This window comes from Aedes albopictus, chromosome 2 (assembly GCF_035046485.1).
Source record: "Aedes albopictus strain Foshan chromosome 2, AalbF5, whole genome shotgun sequence".
In the NCBI taxonomy this organism is placed as follows: domain Eukaryota; kingdom Metazoa; phylum Arthropoda; class Insecta; order Diptera; family Culicidae; genus Aedes; species Aedes albopictus.
Window position 1 is genome coordinate 219,905,819 of NC_085137.1, and position 15,291 is coordinate 219,921,109.

Below are 15,291 nucleotides of genomic sequence, written 5' to 3' on the forward strand. Positions count from 1 at the left end.
AACTCGAAGTCTACTATAAATTGTTATGAACTTTTGGGACATTGAGGGTGGTCCAAACTATCCTGAAGTTTAGCTCTTGATAGTAACAGTAGTCAGACTAACAATAAACTTTAAACTGCAATCTGTAATCTACCTGCCATATTATGAGTCATTTCAAGATAGTTTCGAGATATTCCATATCAACAACACTACTGCGGCTATGGTTTCAAATTGTGATAATAGCTTTTACCACTACGTTAAGTAGTGTCACATAATCCACTGCACTTACCAAATTAGTTAGAGGAACAATAAGCGTTGTTATATGTTTTTGGGATATTGTGGGCTTCCTTACTGTTAAGAAGCTTAGTTGATAAAAACAACTTTCAGAAGACTTACTGGACATGATAGATTACAAATCGTATCTTTGTATAATGAACGAAGTTACCGTTACACCCGCAGACTTCAGGGTCTAATCTCAAGAACAGTTTGGATGACCTACGATATCCCGACTGATCTGATATTGTCTATTGACCTTTCAGAAGACTTACTGGACATGATAGATTACAAATCGTAGCTTTGTATAATGAAATAAGTTACCGTTACACCTCTAGACTTTAGGATCTAAACTCAAGATCAATTTGGATGACCTAGGATATTCCGACTGATTTGATATTATCTATTAACCTTTCAGAAGATTTACTGGGCATGATATATTACAAGTTGAAGCTTTGTATAATGAAAGAAGTTACCGTTACACCCGCAGACTTCAAGATCTAAACTCAAGAACTGTTTAGATGACCTAGGATATCCCGACTGATCTGATATTGTCTATTGACCTTTCAGAAGACTTACTGGACATAATAGATTACAAATCGTAGCTTTGTATAATGAAAGAAGTTACCGTTACACTCGTAGACTTTAGGATCTCAAGAACAATTTGGATGACCTGGGATATCCAGAAAAAAATATTCTGCATAATATTCTACCGTTTTAATGCTATTGACCACCAAAACTACAGAAAAACGTAGAAAAAACTCCATAATAACGTTTGGAAAAAAAACCGGCTTCAAAGGGTTAAAGAACCTTCAGAAACTCCTCTAAAGATTCCTCCAAAAATTTCACGAGAAACTCTCATGGATCGTTTCAGAAATTTTACCATGAAATTTTTCAAAATTTTCTTCAGAGTTTCCATTATACAGGGTGTTAGGTTCGTGAGTGCAAACTTTTTGAAGGGTGATAGAGGACCATAAATGGTGAAAAAATTGTTCTACGCATATGGTCAAATCTCAACCGTTACGTAGTTATTGAGCTTCCCATGTTTTTGACTCTCATTGCCTTAACTGGCTATAACTTGAAAATGGTCAAACTTATCGCAATTTTTTAACTCTTATTCGAAAGATTATTGAATTTTCTATCATATGGCATCTTTGAATCGATTGGTTTAGTTAATTAACTAAGTTTTCTAGAGCAAAATAGCTAAAAATAGTGTGTTTTAATTGGTTTTTGTCACTTATCTTTGAAACATGCGTAATAAATTCAAATTCTTTATTTGGCAAAGTTGTGGCCCCTGTTCAACTCTACAATTTGTTCTTTGACACCGAACTTCTAGCTCTTATCGTTTTCTTGCAATTTCGATTTAAATGTGCGGCACAGTGCGCAAAAACGTGCTTACCTTGATAGTTGCAAATTTTTGACCTGAAATGCGATGTTTAAATCAAAATTGCAAGAAAACGATAAGAGATAGACATTTCATGTCAAAGAACGAATTGTAGAGTAGAACAGGAGCCACAACTTTGCCAAAGAAAAGAATTTTAATTTATTACGCATGCTTCAAAGATAATTGACAAAAACAAATTAAAACACGCTATTTTGAGCTAGTTTGCTCTAGAAAACTTAGTTATTTAACTAAACCAATCGATTCAAAGATGCCATTTGATAGAAATTTCAATAATCTTTCGAATAAGGGTAAAAAAAAATGTGATAAGTTTGACCATTTTCAAGTTATAGCCAGTTAAGGCAATGAGAGTCAAAAACATGGAAAGCTCAATAACTACGTAACGGTTGAGATTTGACCATATGCGTAGAACAATTTTTTTCATCATTTATGGTCCTCTATCACCCTTTAAAAAGTTTGCACTCAGGAACCTAACACCCTGTATATTTTTTTTGATTCAATCACAAATTTTTTCAAATCTACCTCTTGGAAACCATGGATCCTTCCAGAAATTCCACCGAGGGTTGTTGTGGAAAATCTTCCACGTATACATGCAGAATTTCTTCAGATGTTCCTTTAAGAATATCTTCAATTCTTCCGTAGATTCCTTAAAAAAAAACTTTCAAATGATTAGTTTGGAAATTTTACCAGTGTGATTTTTTCAGAAGTTCTTCCAGGCATATCTTAAGATATTCGTGAGGATATTTCTTCATGAACCTGTGCAAAGACTTTTTCAAGGATTTCTCCGAGGATTCCATTGGAAATTCCTTAAGGAATGCCTCTACAAATTTCTTCAGTGTCTGCTTCGAAAAGTCCTGCAGGTATTCTTACGGAGATTCTTGGAGATTCTTTCACTGATTCCCGCAGGAACTTCTCCAGGAAATTCTATGGAAGTTCAAACATACACTACCCGCCATAAATATGGAATCGCATATTGCAACACTCATACTGAATATTGCAGCACCCAAAAAAGCTTGGCACAAATCACATATGTCCCCCTAACTCTCTTTCAAAATGCAACTCGTACCCACAACCTAATTGGTTCTAGGTTTACTCTATTTTTCCTCCTTATTTTGGGTGATGCCAAACTTTTTGGGTGCTGCAATACTGAGTATTGCAACGATTCCATATTATTGGCGGGTAGTGTAGATTTCTCTAGGAATGTATTTTCTTCGAAGTTCCTTTAGGAGTTCCTTTAAGGATACCACAAAATTTCATAAAAAGTACTTCCTATGATTTTCTGCATGAATTTATTTAGAAATTTCACAAGAGATTGTATTGAAATCTTTGCATTTATTTCCTCAGGCATTCCTCCATGGCATTTCTAAGAAATACAACTACAGATTCTACTAAAAATTCCTGTAAAAAAATCAAAGATACTAAGTGTTTTCTCCAGAAATTCCTTTAAAAAATTCAAAAGATTTTTCTATCAACCCGAGCAGAAGAGAATAACAACAGCATAACAAAATGTGTTATTTTGGCAAAATAACTGCATAATGGAATTAGTTGTTTTTATGTTATTAACATAACATATTGAGTTATAAACTTGTCTGTCATAAGCGGCAAAATAACAAGTTACATAACAAAAATTCGTTCCTGAAAAATCAATTTAATAACATGTTTTGTTAGTGTCAATAACAACTTAATAACAGTGAATTTGGGAAATATTTCAAGAACAAGTTTTGATATTAAAGAGTTATTGATAACATCCCGAAAGCAAAATTAGTTATGATATCAAACAATCTCACATGCTGTTGAATAGGATGCTAAAGTGAAGGCGATATGCGTACACTTTACCCGTGGTTAAATGAAATCATGTACGCATATGGCCTCCACATTAGCATCCTTTTCTACATCATATATGACTTCGTGTTGGCTGAGAATGCTACACATATTTAGACTAGCATGTGAGAATGGCGGAAGAATCATTGCGAACTTCAGTTTCTCTCTTCCCTCATAGGCGTTTTTCAACTATTCATGTAATCTTTTACCACAAATAGGTAGATCCGACTTCATCCTTTGGAACGACAGTGAAAACATATGAAAATATAAAATATTTCTCTTATATTTTCAGCATTCGAATTTCGGTCCCCATACAGAGTACCTCGGATCATTATCATCGTTTGACGAATTCTATTCAAGATAACGGCTCAGCTATGGATTATTTCCGGAAGAGCCTTTATTTAGTTTTAAATATTGTTTATAATGTTTTTCGAAAAAATAAAGAGGTTTTGTGCCTTTTTGAGAACGATTTCACGCATAGTTTTCGAAATCACTCAAAGGGGTTTTTCCCTCTTCTCAAATTTAGAGTTAAAATTAAATAAATACATAAATAAATAAATAAATAAATAAATAAAATATTTCTAAAGCATAACTCGCGAAATACTGTAAATAACATAGTTGAATGACGTATCAGAAGGCCGGCTCCAGAGGCACGTTATCCTCCATTTGGGACATTTGTGCCATTAAAAATATACATTTTAAATACATTTTTGCTGTATAAGAATGGAATTAACCATTCTTAAGCAAACTTTAGCTTAAGAAACTGTTGTTCAGTTACTTCTGTTCCTTGGGATAGCATAAAGTATTTGTACACTCTCAATAATTCAATAATAATCAAGCTTGTTCCACAACAAAATGTTATACTGAAATGTTATTTAATGGCTGTATACCAATAGCTTGATCATAACAAAATAAGATTGTCCAACAATAAATGTTATGGAAACGTAATGCTTTGATAATACAATAATAACAAAACGAGATATAGAAACAGGTTTTGTTATTTCGTAGTTATAAATTTGATATTCCCCTCTGCTCGGGAATCCACCTGAAAACTTCTTCGGTACAGTGAGTTGTAGTTTATTGATTTTACAACAAATTTGAGCTGTTGAATCGTCTGAGTCAAAACTCGAGTCGAGCAACTCTCAATTGGTTTAAGTATCAGTTTTTTTAAGTATTTTTCCATTTTTATTTATTCAATCGCTTCAAAAAAAATGCCCTCTTGAGCCTTTATTTTAATAAAAAAGAATAATAAATAAAACTGTTTCTGTCGTTGAAGGTTCGAGTCAATCATAACTGACGGAATAAATTAAATTCATTTCTGCTTTGATCATCCTAAAAATAATTCCGCTAGGTGATACCGAACCAACCGAAAAGCCATCGTTTCCTGATTTGCAAATTGATACCGAAGGTAGCATCACGCCACGCCACATCGTGTTATCAAACCAACAGGCCGCAAGGTATTTACAAGAGGTGATCGCACGACGCATAAATTTATCAGGTCACTGACGATTTTCAGCTTATTTGTTGTTTTTGTGCATACAGTGTTAGACACTGCTAAACGATCGGTTTACACTTCAATAATTTACAGGTGACGTTGGGCTTTGCACTACGGTCTGCTATTACAGAAGAACTTTGATACTTTGCGTCATACGAATGCAAAATCTTATTTAAGACATGTTCTCTTTTGAAAAACTAATACACTCCCGATCAAACGTTTGGGGTCACCCCCTCAAAAACATGACATTTTTTTAGGCCCATATCTTCGCCAATTTGCGACCGATTTCAAAACCCTAGGTTTCATTCAAAAGATTATAAGCCAAAGAAACTTTGAACATGATTTAAAAAAAACTTTTTCAAAAAAAATTGTATGTAAACTTAACCCAAAGTTGCCAAATTTTCTAAAAAATGATAATAAACTTACGGCAGTATCGCTGGAAATTGGATCGACCAAATTTTATGATGAGAGCGGAAATATAACGCATTTTCTATTAGCTTTTAACTGCTTTTTAAAGAACTTGGCTAAAAAATCTAAAACAAAAGTTATTAAGTAAATTAATCCATGATGTCATCGACCAAAAGTTTGGGGTCACCCCTCAAAATGATGTATCGGTCAAAAGTTTGGGGTCACTATCGTAAAACATGGAAAAGTGATTTGTTGATATTTTTGTCATCTTTCATTCAATTTTAATTCTTCTTGGCTTATTTGAAACATAATGAATGATACTTACTGCATAGACATTGAACCACACGTATTTGTTGAAATTTACATACTAACACTTAACGTAAAGTTGCCTCATTTTTTTAAATGTGGTGAAATGTGTTAACTTTACATAACATTTTTATATACAAAAATTGTTAAACACGTTAAGTTAAATACATCAAACGTAAATTTAGTTAATTATCTTTGAAATGAGCCAAAAATAAATAAAATTGAACTATAGATGACGAAGATATCACCAAATTACTTTTCCATGTTTTACGAAAGTGACCCCAAACTTTTGGCTGATACATCATATTGAGGGGTGACCCCAAACTTTTGGTCGATGACATGAAGAGTTAGTTTACTTAATAACTTTTTTTCTAGATTTTTTCGCTAAGTTCTGTAAAAAGCAGTTGAAAGCTAATATAAAATGGGTTATATTACCGCTATCATCTTAAAATTTGGTCGACCCAATTTCCAGCGACACTGCCGTAAGGGGCCGTCCATATACCACGTGGACAGAAAATTCATGGTTTTTGACTCCCTCCCCCCTCCTCGTGGACAAGCGTGGACTTTTCATTGACCCCTACCCCCCTCCACCAATGTCCACGTGGACATCCGAAAAAATGTTTTTTTTTATATTTCTAAAATAAACGGAAAAGTTATTTTAAAACGTTTTCTTTAATAATGTCATATTTTTGTTCGTAAGTTTTTTCTTAATTATAATCAATAACTTTATAATTAACAAATATTCTATATCTATACATAAATTACAAACAAGTTATTATTTATTATTTTTTTAACAAAACAAATACAGGAAGATTTGTTTTTTCTCAAAGAGGCACAAAATAAATAGATTGTAGCACATTTTTTTTATTGAGCTTAAAGTTTGTGGGAGTGTGGGTTCGATTCCCGCTCCAGACGGTGAAATTATTTCGTCAAACGGAAAATTCCCCACTGGATTATTGATGTTTTTTAAAATGTTTTGTTTTGTTAAGATAAAGTAACTTTTTTCTTAGATACTTGTTGAGATAAGATTCCCAGGTAACCACTAAGCATTTGAATAAGCCGTGTATCAGCCCGTATTATGCATTTAAACTGCTTGCTGCCCTACATAAGCAGTTCGAATGCATAACTGCCTTGAGTTAGCATAAGCTGTGCTGCTCAAAAGCTTTTGGCTGTTAATTAGCATTTCAACTGCTTGAAGTGTTTTCACTTGGGAGCAATCAGAATGCTTTTCAACTGCTCTTTAAATGCTAGGAGCAAAAAGGTTAGGAGATATGTTACGCATTTGGCAACACATACTGTCTCTCTCTTACTGAGCCTATGCTTCTGTTTACAAATTTGTGCATCTTATTTGTTCCTTCATTTTCCCTTACTCATCCAAAAGCACTAAAGATTGGAATTGGGAACTTGTCCATCAAAAAATCACCAATTATTTATCATTTCGTCGGAAAATGTGTGCCGAATAGGTGGATGCTTTGGTGGATAATAGGATTGTTTAAAAGAGAGAAGAAAGAATCATATTCCACAGATATTTGAAAGAAGGGATCATAATGCTCTACCACAATGAAATATCTCAATGAAAACAAGTTTTGGATGTTGAATCTGAAGCTGTTATCGAATCATTCTTTATATTGGCGATTAATTCAACGCACGCCACCGGAACAGCTTTAGCATCGTGGATCAAGAGCAACAGAATCAGAAGCAGATATGATTCATCAATCTCCGGATCGTAAGTTCAAACCTACATCACTACAAAAATCAACAAAAAAGTACCACCTAGCAGCGACTGGAATATGGAAGGACGATGAAGCGGGGAAGCAGGCTTGAGAGAACGAGAAGCAGACGTCAATCTATTTTTGTTTTTTATTTTTTGCTCGACGAGGCGTTACGCTTCTTTGACATTTCGTCACTACGTTCCTGAAGGGATAGCACTAAGACAGCCCGTTATTTTGCCAAAACCTGCTGTGAGGTAGCACTATAGGCGCATATACGGCTAATTAGCATTAAACACCTTGTCGTAAAGGCTACTATAATGCTGAAGGAATGCTATTTTAAATGCATACTGGTTACTTGGGTTATGTTTCTCAGTATTTTACATAAACAAAAAATACAGCAACTTTTCAAAAATGAACAGAGTCGAAACTAAATTATATTGCTGAGATTTAAACTACAATACAACATTTTAAATTTTAAAGCAAGATCCAAAAAAGTGTTTGAGATAAGCCTGCAAATCTTCACTTGTATTTTGAAACTTCGAAGTAGTTTACAAAATTTGATATGAAACTTCGAGAAATCCGCACAGAATTTCAATGTAAACTTTCTGACTGAAACAGCAACATTTGCATGGTCTACACTCCATTTTAAATCTCAATATTATTCATCGACGAAAAAAAGTAAGTAATTGGAAGTTGAGATAATTTAAAACAAATTAGTCGATAAGTTTTTTTTTCCTAGGAGAAGTCACGTCTAAATAAAAGATAACACAGCGTAACAAAAATTAACTTTTTGTTTGTCTCAAGAGCAAACTTATGTGTCTCGGAAGGATTTTGGGCCGCTGAATCCGAATCCGGGCTCAGATTTGCTCTAACACGTCAAAATTTTGAGCTATACCTCAGTTTAAAGGGCAAAATATGTAATTTTGGGCTTTTTTAACTGCAAGGAATTAAGCAAGGAAATATTTTTTTTAGCAATCAAAAGGTTAATTGGTCAATTAACATCTAAATTAACGACTCATGCAAAATATTTCGTTTTACCTTATCAAATTTGATAGATTTAAGCATTTTATGTTAGTATAAAAACTTGCATGCAACTTTTGGAGGGTGACTTGTATGGGAAATATCGTACCTTACATAAATCGCTTAAAACTATCAAATTCGATTTGGTAAAACGAAATATTTTGCATGAGTCGTTGATTTAGATGTTGATTGACCAATTAATCTTTTGATTGCTAAAAAAAATATTTCCTTGCTTAATGGCTTGCAGTCAAAAAAGCCCAAAATCGCATATTTTGCCCTATGAATGGAGGTATAGCTCAAAATTGTGACGTGTTAGAGCAAATCTGATCCCGGATTCGGATTCAGCGGCCCAAAATCCTTCGGAGACACATAAGTTTGCTCTTGAGACAAAAAAATGTTGCGCTGTGTAATGTATAATAAAATAAAATGTAAAGAACTGTAATTGAAGAAAATCTTATCAATGATGCGACATAATTTGTTTCGTTTGCAAATATTTGTTTCCTAATTCTTATGTCAATGTTGTCCACGTGGACATTCGACGAACCCCCACCCCCCTCTCCGTGGACAAGCGTGGACTTTTCTCGAACCCCCTCCCCCCTCCAAGTTGTCCACGTGGTATATGGACGGCCCCTAAGTTTATATTCATTTTTAGAAAATTTGGCAACTTTGGGTTAAGTTTACATACAAAATTTTTTGAAAAAGTTTCTTTTAAATCATGTTCAAAGTTTCTTTGACTTATTATCTTTTGAATGAAACCTAGGGTTTTGAAATCGGACGCAAATTGGCGGAGATATGGGCCTAAAAAAATGACATGTTTTTGTGGGGGTGACCCCAAACTTTTAATTGGGAGTGTATGTATTCATATTACTAGGGTGAACTACCCCGACTCCTAACATGATTTCTCGACGAATTTATACACGGTCGTGTAAAAATAAAAACCCTTGCAAATCGCAAATCGGGATTTAATTGAAAAATACTCATTACTTATGTGTATAGAGACTTTAAGAGTTCATTTCACCGAAGACCACCTGTACTGTATTGTAATCGTTAGTAGGTACATGACAACAAACCGTGTAGTTTTCATCCACCAGGCACTGACTGTCCGCTGTTGATTGCCGTTGTGCGACTGAATAGAGTTTTAATTGTTTCTACGAATGTGCATATCAAGACCAACAATTGAAAAGGCCTCATCAACATTGCGTAAACAAACACGTTTCTGTCGACTTGAGGCCTTTTGAGCTCCACCCACGCATCTCACCACCATTAACAGAAAGCTTGATGTTTGCGCTTTCTGTTAGTAGTGGTGAGGTGTGTGGGTGGAGCTCAAAAGGCCTCAAATCGACAGAAACATGTTTGTTTACAAAATGTTGATGCGGCCTTTTCAATTGTTGGTCTGGATATCTTACACGTCCACAGTGATTTTATGACGCTATATCAGGGTTGTAAGATCAAGACCTGTGTGGTGGGGTTTTGTATTGTACCGCTCGTTCACAGCCCCAAGTCGACGACGACGACAACAACAGAACGTGGAGGTAGAATAGCGTCAAATTACGCGCGTGGAGTCCCCTTCCGGCAATTTACAACTTGATGATAGTTGGATTCTTTGGCTGACAATGAGTTGATAAATGATTTTACAACTTATCAATAAATATAACGGCAATAAATTATATTGCTTTGTGGGACTGCCATCCAATCATACTGAGATTCGTGGATGTGAAGGATCTTACGAATAGATAAATATTTATTTTATGTCATTGTCAAACAGTAGCGCTCTTATGTGAATTTCAAAATTTCAAATTTTCCAATAAATAGTTAATACTTCGATTGATTTGCTTAACAAAAAGAGAGTGTTGCCATAACCCGAGCGGTAGAAATTAGCTGTAGAATACAACACTCAGGTACGAAAAACTTAATACACTGGAACCTCTTTTTATGCACATGGCTGGGACTGCATAAATTAAAAATGTGCATGAATTAAAAAAGGCATAAAAAGAGGGAAATTTATGCATAAATTAAGTTTGGGCTTTAACCTTCACAGTACCAGATGCCAACATCAAAAGTTCAAAAATCTGTAACTTTGTCAAATTTCATCCGATTTTGATAAAAATTTTACAGAAAATCACAAATGAGTTGAACTTTGGACATATGCAACGGAACCACACAATTTCACCGTTGTTCCGGATTTAGGCCGGAAAAACCTGGGGTACCCTAAGTAGTACAACAGGAACTTTGTAAGAAAAACACGCGAAAACATGTTGAAATTCGTGACAAATCAATGAATTTTAAATATTTATTCCAGCACAGCTACGCATGCACGGTTCTGGATAGTTGGACCTGTTGCGGTCGCGTAACAGGCCGGAACCGGTTCCGGTAGGGACCCAAGGGGGACACTTTCTGAATTTCACAAAACCACATCGTTCGACGGCTCAAAATTCATGATTTTTTGTCTGGATGCCAATAGGCATAGTGCCGATGGCCGATAATGGATCTGGACACTTCCGGATATTCTGGAACCGGTTCCGGTAGGGACCCAAAGGCGACACTTTCTGAATTTCACTGAACAACATCGTTCGACAGCTCAAAATTCATGATTTTTCGTCTGGATATCAATAGGCATTGTGTAGATGGCCGACAATTGATCTGGTCACTTCCGGATGTTCCGAAACTGGTTCCGGTAGGGACCCAAAGGGGACACTTTCAAAATTTCACAGAACCACATCATTCGACGGCTTAAATTTCATGATTTTTCGTCTGGATGTCAATAGGCATAGTGCGATGGCCGACAACGGATCTGGCCACTCCCGGATATTTCGGAACCGGTTCCGGTAGGGACCCAAAGGGGACACTTTCTGAATTTTACAGAATTACATCGTTCAGCGACTCAAAATTCATGATTTTTTTCTGGATGTCAATAGGCATAGCGCCGATGGCCGACAATGGATCTGGCCACTTCCGGATATTCCGGAACCGCTTTCGGTAGGGACTCAAAAAGGACACTGAATTCTAAATTTCATAGAACCACATCGATATTTCGTCTGGTAGGCATTGTACCGTGCCGATGGCCGACAATGGATCTGGCCACTTACGGTACTGGTTCCTGTAGGGACCCAAAGTAGACACTTTCTGAATTTCACGGAATAACATCGTTCGACGGCTCAAAATTCATGATTTTTCATCTGGATATCAATAGGCGTAGCGAAATCGACAATAATTGGTCTAGCCCACTAACGAATATTTCAGAAACCAAGGATGTTTTCAATCACCAGGCAATCGTTTGACTCATTTGTCTATAACTCAGTTCAGAAATCTTATTTTATAATGTGATATTCAATAAACTTGTAGATTAGTGTTTTTCCTACAATGTCCACCAAGGATGGCATTCTCCAAGCATTCTTACTAAGATTGCTCAAGCATTTCCAAATGGTTTTTCTGCACAAATGCCACGAGAAACCCCAGCAGCTTTCCAAGAGCAATTTCAACAGAAATTCTCAAAGGAATCTGAAGAGGATTTCCAGTAAAAATACGAAGAGATATTCATAGAGGGGTCTTTACAAAAATTCTGAAGGAATCCCTAAAAAAGTCTAAGGCTGAATTTCAATTGGAATCCATAGAGAAGTTACAGCAGAGACTGCATGAATCCCATAAAAAAATATTACTTGAACCCCAGCCAAAATTTTGAGAGAAGTTATCTTGAAGGAATTGTTGGATTTCCTCAAGGAATCCTTGGGAATAGGCGCGGCCCCGTGGTCGTGGGGATCACACGTTCGCTTTATCTGCGGATGGTCATGGGTTCAATTCCCAGCCGCGCCACCAACCACTTTTCGTCAAGCCGACACGTCGATTTACAACTGACCCTCTTCTGAGCAAATGCTCTAACAATACCCGGAATATGAATTGACTTCGATGGACTGATATGGAACAACAGCAACAATATCACGTGCTCTTCGTTCTACCGTCGACGAAGTAGAAGAGAAGCAGCAGCGTATCGATCAATGACAATTGTGAAAAATAAGAAAAAGATTTCTCAAACTCTGTTCCCTACAGTAGTTATAATAACCCCCGCTCACGTAGTGCGCTAGAGGACAAAAGAGCTGTAAGTATAATAAGTAAATATAGAAAAAAAAATCCTTGGGAAAATGTCTGGAGGTACCACATGAGGATTTTTGGTGAAAACCCAGCAGGCATTTTTGGGGAATTTCCAAGTGGAATTAGTGTTGAAATCTTTTGGAAAATGCTTGTATAAATCACAGAAGAAACTTCCCTGGAAGAATTCCTGAACGCACTTTTGGAGAAATCCGCGGAGAAATGCCAAGGACAACTGTTGGAGTAAACCATGGAGAAATCTTTGGAAAAAACCTCTAGGCATTCCTCCATAAATGCCTGATGGGAAATTCCTTATGAGATTGCTCCAGTCCAGAGGCTTCTCAAGTATTCCTACACAAATCCGTTCTGTGATTGCTCCAGGGATTCTCAAAGAATCCCAGCAACTCTTCCAGGAGCATTCCACCAGAAATTCCTGAATGAATACCGGCAGCATCCCTGCAGCAATTTCCCGCAAGAATTCATCAAGTGATTTCCTAATCAAGCTAGATTCAAAAATAATAAAAAATGCCTATTGACATTGAGATGCACAATCCTGAATTTTGAGCCATCAAACGATGGAGTTACGTGAAACTCCGAGAGTGCTCTATTTAAACCCCTACCGGTACCAGTTCCGTAACATCCGGAAGTGACCAGAACCATTTATGATCATTGGCGTTATGACTATTGGCTTCTGGATAAAAAATCATGATTTTTGAGCCGTCGAACGATGTGGTTCCGTATAATTTAGAAACTGTTCCCTTTGGGTACCAACCGGAACCGATTCCGGAATATCCGGAAGTGGCTAGATCCTTTTTTGACTATTGGCGGGATGCCTATTGGCATCCAGATGAAAAACCATGAATTTTGAGCCGTCGAACGATGTGGTTCTGTGAAATTCAGAAAGTGTCCTCTTTGGGTCCCTACCGGAACCGGTTCCGAAATATCCGGAAGTGCCTAGATCCATTGTCGACAGATTCGTTGGCGGCCATCGGCACTGTGCCTATTGACAACCAGACGAAAAATCATGAATTTTGAGCCGTCGAATGATGTGGTTTTGTGAAATTCAGAAAGTGTCCTCTTCGGGTTCCAACCGGAACCGGTTCCGGAATATCCGGAAGTGGCCAGATTCGTTGTCGGCCATCGGCACTGGCACTATGCCTATTGACATCCAGTCGAAAAATCATGAATTTTGAGCCACCAAATGATGTGGTTCTGTGAAGTTCAGAAAGTGTCCCCCTTGGGTCCCTACCGGAACCGGTTCTGGCCTGATACGCGACCGGAACATGTCCAACTATCTCAGAACCGTGCATGTTGAACTGTGCAGGAATTAATATTTAAAATTCATTGATTTGTTACGAATTTCAACATGTTTTCGCGTGTTTTTCTCAAAAAATTCCTGTTGTACTACCTAGGGTACCCCAGGTTTTTCCGGTCTAAATCCGGAACAACGGTGAAATTTTATGGTTCCGTTGCATATGTCCAAAATTCAACTCATTTGTGATTTTCTGTAAAATGTTCATCAAAATCGGGTGGTATTTGACAATGTTACAGATTTTTAAACTTTTGATGTTGGCACCTGGTACTGTGGAGGTTAATTAGAAAATCTAGTTTGCGAGAACAGGTCTTGCTCCTGGGCAGTTGAATTGGGGCTAAGGGGGTTTCCAGAATGTTCCCAGAGAGCCCAAAAAGGGGGTTCTAATGGGCTTCAGGGGCGTTTTAAGGGGTTGTTTCGGGGGATTTGAGGAGCCTTACAAGGGTGTTCTGTCAAGATTTTTTGGTGTTTTCATGGGATTACGGAGAACCCTGGGGTATTTCAATAGTATTAAGTGGGTTTCAGGGGTGTTCCAAGGGGCTTTAGGGGCAATTCAAGGGATCTCAGAAGATTTTAAAGGGCGTTGCATGAGGTTTAAGGGGCGATTTAAGGCATTTCAGATCTGAAACTTCCTGAAATGCCTCAAAAATCTCCCTTGAATACCCCGGGGACCCCATGTAACGCACCTTAGAGGCTTCGAAACTCCTGAGAACTTCTCCGTAACGCTTCCGTAACGCCTCTGAATTCCCCGAAAATGCTCTGAAACGTCTTGAAACGCCTCCAAAATCCCTTTTAAAACCCCTCGGATCCCATGTAACGCACCTGAGAGGCTCCGAACCTTACGAAAACTCCTCGTAACGCTTAAGTAACGCCTCTGCATCCCGCCGAAAATGCTCTGAAACGTCTTGAAATGCCTCCAAAATCCCCCTTAAACCCCCTCGGACCCCATGTAACGCACCTGAGAGGCTCCATACACCCCGAAAACTTCTCCGTAACGCTTCCGTAACGCCTCTGAGTCACGCCGAAAATGGTATGAAACATTTTGAAATGTCTCCAAAATCCCCCTTAAACCCCCTCGGACCCCATGTAACGCACCTGAGAGGCTCCGAACCTCACGAAAACTCCTCCGTAACGCTTAAGTAACGCCTCTGCATTCCACCGAAAATGCTCTGAAACGTCTTCTAATGCCTCCAAAATCCCCCTTAAACCCCCTCGGACCCCATGTAATGCACCTGAGAAGCTCCGAACACCCCGAAAACTCCTCCGTAACGCTTCCGTAACGCCTCTGAATCACGCCGAAAATGATCTGAAACATCTTGAAATGTCTAAAAAAAATCCTCCTAAACCAAAACCCCTAAAAACGCCTCCGTAACGGATCTGAAACCAGCCTAAAATTCTCTGAGACTTCTGAAATGACTCCGAAATCACCTTAAGACCCACTCGGAGCCCATGTAACGTACATGAGACCTTCGGAAACACC

The 15,291-nt window shown here is 37.5% G+C and overlaps 1 protein-coding gene across 3 annotated transcripts in view; it reads left to right on the forward strand.

The window, feature by feature from the left end:
* The window catches only part of LOC109433115 (ATP-binding cassette sub-family G member 1), a 214,966-nt gene that overhangs the window by 21,088 nt on the left and 178,587 nt on the right, over positions 1-15,291 (forward strand). The gene's annotated exons all lie outside the window — the stretch shown is intronic.